This window comes from Amblyomma maculatum, chromosome 3 (assembly GCF_055883805.1).
Source record: "Amblyomma maculatum isolate TAMU_Amacu chromosome 3, ASM5588380v1, whole genome shotgun sequence".
Lineage (NCBI taxonomy): Eukaryota > Metazoa > Arthropoda > Arachnida > Ixodida > Ixodidae > Amblyomma > Amblyomma maculatum.
In genome coordinates this window covers 56435532-56443258 of record NC_139346.1, presented here as the reverse complement: position 1 = coordinate 56443258, position 7727 = coordinate 56435532, and positions in this window count along the sequence as shown.

Below are 7727 nucleotides of genomic sequence, written 5' to 3'. Positions count from 1 at the left end.
GTAGTGAGCGTGGATTTCCTCGTATAGGCGATAACGCGAGTATCAAGTTGTCGAGATGGGTCAGCCGGATGTGTCGACGTCCCCTCGCTCTCGGCTGCGCATCAGCTGATATAGTACGCTGGCATGCAGTTTTTTTTTTCTAGTTTGGCCAACGCTCACCTGTCCTATTTTACTTTTCGTACACCTGTACGAAAATATTTAGTTTCTAGGTATACGCAGAAATGGTTTTCTTTCCCGCTTTTGATAAGAGTGAAATAGGAACGCAAAGAAAAACTTACCGTCTAAATGACTTCAACTTAATGTCCCAGTGGTATAGTACTTGCGTGCGGGCTAGTTGGTTAGATGGCGCTGAAGTCCTCTGGCGCTGCATAGTTACACACAAGCACAACACACACACACACACACACACACACACACACAAGAGATTACAGCAAGACGTTCACACCGATGATGTGCTCACTACTAAATGGCTGTTATTTGTCATACGAAGAAGACGACAGCATTACAAAAAGACTTAAGGGTACAATAAGAAGAATAAAACAGAATTTTCAGGAAATATGCGATGAAAAATTCTGAAGGAAAAATAAAACAAAAATAATGACAAATTGAGTATATCCTCTTGTCATATTGTCCCTACAAAGCTAAGCGCCACACACGGAACACTAGCGCATTCCTCTCCTTCACCCGAAATTGTCTTAAATGTGAATGTCTTGCTGTAATCTCTTGTGTGTGTGTTGTGTTTGTGTGTAACTATGCACCGCCAGAGCTCTTCAGAGTCCCAGGGGTATCTTGGTTTCGATGGTGGAAATGGCAGACCATATGGTCAGACAGCATGCTAAACGAAGGAAAAAATCGGGGCTGTGCATATATTTAGGAACAGATCATTAGAAAACAATCGGTCTGGTCTGTGCATTGCGTACATGTGGCAACTCTCAACGACAGCGTCGATTCCCGCCGTCATATATCGCACCGATCGAGTGAACATCAGAGGCTCGCGTGATGGTAATAAAAACCAAGAAAGATCCGCGTTCTCTCCGCGTAAAACAGAAGAAATGCATGCAAATCAAAGAAATTTAATTTAGCAACAAATGAACAATTTCGTGGCAAAGTTTCGAGAAGAATGATGCGTTGAGGGCTCTTCATGATTGGCCATAATTACACTTCTCTAGTGCCTTCATTTTACGGCTTCAGTTGCGAAAGAAAATCCAATCGCCGTTACCGGCGTAATCAGACGAATATGTTCTCACAATGATGGCAGTTGGGCTGTGAGGAAGACAGCCAATGATTTCCAAAACTAAAGTAAGAGTGACCTAGACCATTTAGTCTAGAGTCTAGCGCGCAATGCACGATTTTGTTCTTACACGTCTGTGGATAACGATTAAATAATTTGTTTGATGCACATACATGCTCTGCGCGTCACATCGATTGGTATAGGTAGACTTTACATTTCATAGCGAAGTAAAGAGCGAAAGAGAAGTAGTGTCGATTAATATGGCAGCACCTCGGAATTAAATTGATAAATCCGTGTACGTGAAGCCTTGAGCATGAAAAAGTAAGCAATCGAATTTTTTTGCGAATATCAACATCCGTGCAATGAAGGTACAGTACCACTGGGATGCCTAGGGACCAGTTAGTATAAAGGCAGGCGTTAATCAGTCAGTAGAATGGCTACGCGGCGTCAGAGCGACGCTCAATGGCTTCTTTGTGACGGGAGTCACAAAGACGCGGGTATTTAGTTTTACATACCGGGAATACGAGTGTAAACATCGATCTTCAATTTAATGCGACAGTACTCCGTGGTAGCAGCCAACACTGAGTACACCTGGTGACTTCGACCCTTTCGATCTTTACTCACCATTGATGGTGCAGCTCTGACCATGTGTGTTTCAAACACTACATGGATATGTATTATATCAGACGGCTAAATTATCGCGATTGTTTTTCCTAAATTATACATTCCGCGCTGGCGGCTTAACGGGGTGCACATAACATTACAGAACATACAGGGAAGTAAAATCTGTGCTTTATATCACGTAGGAATTGAAAAGAGCGAAGGGAACAAAATATAGACCAGGCTCAAGCTGAAACCATATAAAGATGTAAAGTAAAATTCGTAAAAGCCGGTGATGGTAAAAACAATTATACAGGATAAGTCGTGCACTACAGGATGCGAAACTTGACGTTATACTACGTTTGATTGCACCCATTCGGAGAAAGTGTTCGTCCGAATACGTTTGTACCCGGGACATTTATTCAGGAGCCGCTTTTCTCGGGGATGTGTTTACCGGAACACGAGCTGTCGCGCCATCCGGCAGATCGCTACAAAAGCGAAGACATAATGTGGCTGGAATAGATATTGTTCCATAAAAAAATAAAAATTAGATCAGATTTGGTTGGAATGATTGTACAATTGTAGTCAACGTCTTCATTACATGGGCTTCGAGACAGCCCGCTTGGGGCTAGTATTCCTGCAGCCATCAGATGCTACGGCTCTTCCTTGTACGTGTGAGTCAGTCAGTATGCTCAGTGGTCTCATATGATGTACTTGCACAGTTGGCGGCGGCTCTGCGGGTGCCTTGCTGGCCAACCGTCTGTCGTCGCGACCGTCGCTGCGTGTGCTGCTGCTGGAGGCGGGCGGCGTGGAAGACACTCTGAACGCGGTGCCCCTCATGGCCACGCTGGCGCTGCAGGGGCAGCAGGACTGGGCCTACTGGACCGAACAGCAAAGAAACGCCTGCCTCGCGCTCACTGACCAGGTACCCGTCGGCTATGTTTATTCCTTCGCGACCCTCGCTAATTCGTGTAAGCCAAGCGTCTTCTACAGTCGAGTGGTGCTTGTAGTGCACCCAAGACGATAACGCTTGTTCAGAGAACTTCATAGGGGCTGTGCACAGTAAATAAAGCAAAAATGTGAGTAACTTGCATACATAATACCGACTCTCGCGCGCAGTCGAATGCACTACAGACGCAGAGGAACAGCGTCTAATACAAAGTAGCTGTGATGAAGCTTTGTTTCATTTACTCCGGCTCACACCATCACAGCGCTCTAGGCAAATGTGACTAACTCTGTAGATTCGAGCTAGAAAGAATCGATATCCTAATTTGACATGTACCAAATGAAAAAGTAAGTAATGCAAAATACAAAACTTGGCGAGCTGGTCTGGATTCATACTTAGCAGCGTGAGAAAAAGGACAAAGCAGAGGACAGAAGATGACACAAGCGCTGACTATCAAGCGATTTTTTTTTATTTCCTGGAGGGATAGCTATGTAGCAGCCAGACACAGCAAAAGGCACACAAGGAAAAAAAAGAACACAAAACATACGTCGCGCGTGCACAGAGAAGACGAGCCACGTCATCTTTTTACAGCTTTATAGCCATATTTGTTTTACAGTTGACACCTCTGCTGTCTTCTAGTCCGCACGCAGTAGCCGCGGAAGCTTGCCTCCTTGTCTACCAGGTTGATATAGGGTAAAGGTACATACATGTATGCCTTCTGTCTAATCAGATATGCCTCTCCCATCTCTCCCTGCAAACCTACCGGGTTGATAAAAACGATACTTCTCTAATCCAAATTAGGAAGCTGTCTTTGCACTGTCTGCAATGCAATGCCTGCAATACCTGGTGTGTTATGTCGTACAACCTAGCCTAGCATTGTGTGCTTTGTCGTTCAGTAAAGGTTTACACTAGGCAGCTCAAACACATTAAAAATGCTATACCACGGCTTAGCCAACGTTCTTCTCGTTCTCGTTGGCGTGTCATCGTTACGAGTAAAAACAAAGTGTTTGCAAAAAAAAAAGCTAACAATACCATGCGGTTGTAACACAGACGAAAATGACTTTCAAGTCGCTTCTCACTATAAAATCCCAATTGATATGCTACATGGAACAAATATAGAATGATCAATGGGATTTTGCAGTGAAAAACAAAAACGTCAAGAGAGCCCAAAAGCACAAACTGCCTTTAAGATGACAAGAAACAGTACGGCATTAAATACACTGAAAATAAATAACAAATAACATTCACAAGGTACAACTGTTTCCCTCCTAAATTTTGACAAGTACATACGTAGGCGCACGAAATTGCGTCGACGTGTTGTATGCTAAGAGACAGAGATGGGCCATTCCAGTTATCAGTTACAACAATCTAAATTGCGAAAGCGCACGGTGCCCCTTGAAAATTTTCGCACTTTTATACATCTTTATGCACTGTCTAGTCTCCTGACACGGTTTATTCAAGTCGGCTTTCAGAGGACTTTTTCCGCAAGAAGCGCATGCCTCCTTTAAAATTCACTGCATTGTCATCTTTAATTATTTGTCCTTGAAGTTAAACTCGATACATCTCAAATTGATTAATATAGGAACTCAAAATAATAATTATAAACTTCGCAAATAGCAAATTTAAACGAGAAAGTCGGCTTTTTTGCCATGAAGTATACTCACTAGTAGAAGTTATAGTTTCCGCAGAGCGTTCCGACGCTGTGGCGCAGTGATTAGGCCCCTCGATTGCTCTGCCCAAAGGTGCATAATCGGATCCCGGCCGCGTCGACCACTTGGCGTTCTTTAACGTGCACTGAGAACGCACAGCGTGCGTGCGCCTCGCTTTTCGGTTAAAGCGAAAAGCGAGGCGCACGTATGCTGTGCGTTCTCAGTGCACGTTAAAGAACCCCAAGTGGTCAAAGTTTTCGGAGCCCTCCACTATGGCGTCTGTCGAAGCCTGGGCCGCTTTAGGATGTTAAGCAACACGAACTAAAGCAAACTAAATCAGTTTCCGCAGAGCGAAAGAAAACACTCTTCGGGTGGCATGATAGTTACGATCAGGCATGGACCAGAACAAAAAAAAAAAAAAGGAAATATTATCTCTCCCCTGATGGTCTCAAGAACCATGGAGTTTATAGATTCGCGTCATCGGTTGATCGCAGGACGTCGAATACTCTTATAGTGCACTTCAAGGAATCGAGCCACACGGATTACAGAAGCTGTCCCCGCGCAACGACTAATGCATGCTCCTGTAGAAAAACAGCTCAAACCAAATAGTTCTTGCCGTGTAGATGGTTAGCAAGAAAGACTGATGTTAACGTGGACAATTGAAAAAGAAATAAAATAACGTTTTCCAGCCCGCACTGCCAAAAGCTCAACGGGCTTAAACCAATATAAAATAAAAGGTGGGCAAAAAAGAAAATTTTGCATGCAGAAAAGAAAGAAAACCAACAGAAAATAAAAAGGGGGAGGGGGAATGTACCTCAAAGCTATGGAGGTGTTTGAAGACGGCGAGAAAATTTCTTTTCATTTGCCGTGTACATATTTATCATCTTTCTTTTTTTCATATCTAGGTTGCCTTCCCATTTCTTTATTTTACTATTGCTTGATAGTGTGCCCTTTGTATGTTATGGAAAGATGGAGTGTGATAGATTTAATAGAACAATAATATTTGCATGCAAATTAACTATTACTGATTGGAAGGAGAAGCGATGTTCAATTATATACATGTCATTTTAATATCGCCCTATGGTAAATTGTTTCTTCCTTGTAACTCTATGGAAAGGGGTTCTAAATCGTCAGTCATTACTCAGTGTTATTTGGTATAACTGCCCGAAAGCTGCATGGACGCACAATAAATCATCAACACTCGCCCTCTGTTATCTTCCTATTCCCTCAGTCCAGTGTTTGGCCCACCGCATAGTTTAGGCCTATCGTCATCGTCATTCTCGCCGGAACCCAGCACTTGAACTTCGCACGGTGCTCATTTTTGTCGAATATAGCTATTTCTTTTCAGCCGTACTCATTTCGATGTAAAAGAAACAAAAATTTTTTCGAATGCACGCGTCAAAACTATCGTCTCCCAAGCTCGGCCTGCTGCAATGGTCCCAAAGAAGCTGTTAGATATTTGATGGTCTGTACAGATAAAAACTTCTCCTTGTCACATGCCCGAACCCGGAAAAAATAATTAACAGCGTCTCGCCTACTTTTCACCTCGCAAGCTATGTTTAGTTTTGTTTGAAACGCTCTATATCTAAAGTGTATGTCAAGGGTTTAAATTAGCCTTTTCGGGAAGAAACAGCAAAGAGAGGTTTTCCATGTAATGATGCTAGAAAAGGTATGCTTAGAATTAAAATAAGACAGCTCGAGTACCGTTCTGAATTAAATGTGCGGTGTAGAGATTTTAGCCTGAGAATATATTGCTGCGAATGATATTCAACTCTTTTATTTGTTCTTTTTTGACAGCCGGCGGCATGCGGCCTTATCATTGTGATTCTAGCGCGATGATAGATTCTGTCCTTTGTTTTTGTTCATGCTTGTTGTCGCCAGATAGTGCTTTGACTGAAGATAAAGCGCACGGGAAGACGCACACAAGAGAAGAAGACACAGGACACGACTGGCTGACATTAAGATTATGGGCAGAGGCCGTGACAAGACAGCGCGTGAGCTGTTGGAGGCATTCCATATCGGGAAAAGGGGAGATAGGTGTGTCAGCGATACGTCGGTGCGGCTCTGGAAGGCAGAGATCAGTTTTCTTGATCGGGTTTTGTGATATTCCTTGATAATGTTTTGTAATATTCCTTATATTTTTTTCCTCTGTCTTTATGGGATTTTTATGTACTGCGCATGAACCCTTTTCAGCATATATTTGCTGTTATTGCTGCAATAAACCAGATGTGAGTTAGCGCGTGTCCTGTGTCTTCTTCTCTTGTGTGCGTCTTCCCGTGCGCTTTATCTTCAGTCAAATTACAATGCACCATCTAGCCCAACTTCAAGTTTTGTTAAGATAGTGCTTTATCATTTTCTTTGTCGCGCAAGATGCGTCGAGAGGAATCTAGAAGATTCCTGACACTCGCGTGTATTTCGGCGATGTTTAAGATTACGCTAGTCCCGGTCTGCGGCTTTATCTCGGCGTTTCCTTGCCGCCTTTACATTGAGCGTTGGTGCGTGCTACAAGCGTGCGACGACCGACGAGCACGTTTGTTGTTATCGCCGTCGACGATCCAGTTATTTTGCGGGCGCAAGTCAGCCCATTAAAGAGTTTCTTCAGTGAGCTCCCAGGCTCTTCATTTGTTGTCATCGGCCTTGTCACCACCACGGGACAATATGACGGCCACCAGGTCTATGCGGAATCGAGATTAAGAGGGCTCTCGAGCAACTTGTACGTTGCCCGCGACATTATCGCGTTCGCCATTCCTCCATAAATCAGTTGGCTTTGGTGAAAGCATGTCTCCTTATCTACTGATATCATCCAGGAAGAGGGCTTTGTCGGGCTGGTTGATTCATGTTGAACGGAAGGAAGAAACGACTGAAACGGACGAGACGTGTATAAAGGCGAGACAGCTCATGTGTCTGTCTCGCCTTTCTACCCGTCTCGTCCGTTTCAGCTGTTTCTTCCTTCCGTTCAATATCATTCAGATTCGTAACAATAGGCCAGTTGACACGCCGGCACACTTGCGCTCGCTGCACTACATGCGCAGCGTTAAGTGAGGCTCTCTCTCTCAGCTCTCGCGAATACCGTAGAGTGCGAGAGTTGCATCGCAGGCAAAAGTGTTGACCATTTCAAACTTATGGTAATGGTTGTTGTGCCTCAAAAAGGTGTCTGTGTGTACACAAGTTCATGAGTAAATGCTCGTTAAGAAATTTGTGTGTAATGCTTCAGTTACGGTCGCGGTGGCAGCACCCGCCACCGTCGTGACAGAAGTCACTGATCTGTTCAACCAACGCCGCAGCGAAGTCCATGGCCCCG